This window comes from Adiantum capillus-veneris, chromosome 5 (assembly GCF_014529385.1).
Source record: "Adiantum capillus-veneris isolate H3 chromosome 5, ASM1452938v2, whole genome shotgun sequence".
Taxonomy (NCBI): domain Eukaryota; kingdom Viridiplantae; phylum Streptophyta; class Polypodiopsida; order Polypodiales; family Pteridaceae; genus Adiantum; species Adiantum capillus-veneris.
In genome coordinates this window covers 158,280,328-158,282,113 of record NC_140935.1, presented here as the reverse complement: position 1 = coordinate 158,282,113, position 1,786 = coordinate 158,280,328, and the positions used below count along the sequence as shown (strand labels likewise).

Here is a 1,786-nt window from a genome sequence, read left to right as displayed (position 1 = left end):
ATTTTAACACTTAGTTCTCACTAGAAGCATCAAAACATGTTGAGAACTATGAAGGCTTATCCTCTAGCAATCTAAACTTCATAAACATGAAGTTTAGAGTGGTATAGTTGCAAAAATTGGAGAAAAAGCCAAAAACAGGACTCGTTTTTTCACACAGTTTAGGCTCAAAAATATTGTGCAAGAGTAAGGTTAATGGTGAGATTGATATTCCAAAAAAAATGTCAAGTTTTTTTCAGCTCATAAGACACTTTTGTGGATATATAGCACCTAGAAGTTCATTTTCATAGTCTTCAAATAATTCAAGCAAAATAGTCACTTAACAGGACACAAAAGTGTGTACGGACATAAAAGTGTCTTGTTACTGTTCTAGTGTTAATTAAAGGAGGTTGTTTGCTAGACCTAGACCACGCGTACTAAATTTTTGGGAAGACCCAAACCTTTGAAAACCCGTTAGAGCAAATGGCAGTGCCAGTAGCACGAGTGACAATACGCTTAGCAGACTTTACACAGTTTGCAGGGCTTTGGGATGAAGACCCTGATGCTCATTTACAAAAGTTTGAAGTGACATGCGTAGCCAATGAAATTGTTGATAATGATAAAAAATTGCATATTTTCCCAGCAACAGATGAGGTTGCAAGCTGGTATGGAAATTTACCTACAGCAGGAAGAATCACTTATCTTGGGCTTACAACAATATTTTTAGCAAAGTTTTGCCGTCAAGGATTCCAAGATAGACTCGCTCAACAATTAGACTATCTTCAACAAGGGGTCAATGAAAGTATTGATCATTACATCCAAAGGATGGAGACCATACTCCGAAAGATGGAAAATGTAGTGCCAAGTGAGGATACTCAAAAGCGTAGGCTTGTAGATGGCTTGCGAGACCCAAATGCTCAATAGCACATGGGGTTAAGAAGACCAGCAGACTTAGCAGCCGCCAAACAAGAGGCTCGTTAAGTCACCAGAGAAGAAGAGAGATTTTTAGCGGGCCTAGTTTGACAACTCCTTTTATACCAAATACATGAACTCAGGACCTTGTTCCTGCTTATGGAGAAATGCCACCTCAAATAGTGGTGAACACAAACCAAACCACTTATCTATCTCCAAAGCCATATATGACAGCTCCTACATACATGCTGCAGGCAGGTACACCACCACCCCCAACTCTCCCAGAAGAGAGGGTAGTCCAATTGATGGTAGTCACAGTTGGAAAATTAAAAGAGGAAATTATGAGTGCTCTAAGGCCTCAAAGGAAAGAAGTTTATACTGTAACTCAACAAGCAGCAGGCCCATCTATGAGTGTACCTCTAGTGAGATCCAATGTGTGGTGTGGAAAGTGTAATGGTTACGACCAATTAGCAACTGAGTGTCCAACTGCATCATGGGTAGTGCCAGACCAAGTGCGTACACTGTTACCTATTGCCTAAAGAATAATCATGTGGAAGAAATTACTTTGTAAAGCAAGCGCATGAATGCTATCAAGCGAGGGCTATGAAAACTAATTATGACTTTATGGATAAGAGTAATACAACCTATGAGATAGGTCCACCACCACAACCTTTTATGCAAAGAGGCAAATCAGCAGTAGTTACAACAACAACAAGGATTACCTACCCAAGGTATACCCCCTACACCAAGGATGCAAGGGAAAATGAGGAGGAATTCACCTTATAGACCTCCGTTTAGACGAAACAATTTTAGGTATAACACTCAAAATATGGGACCACCGAATCCCGTTGTTTGTTATAATTGCCAACAAGAAGGACATATCGCTCCATTCTGTCCA

At 40.0% G+C, this 1,786-nt stretch overlaps 1 pseudogene; it reads left to right on the top strand.

Moving 5' to 3' along the window:
* Positions 1-459: 459 nt before the first annotated feature.
* On the top strand, positions 460-957 carry LOC147458394 (uncharacterized; annotated as a pseudogene).
* Positions 958-1,786: the final 829 nt, after the last annotated feature.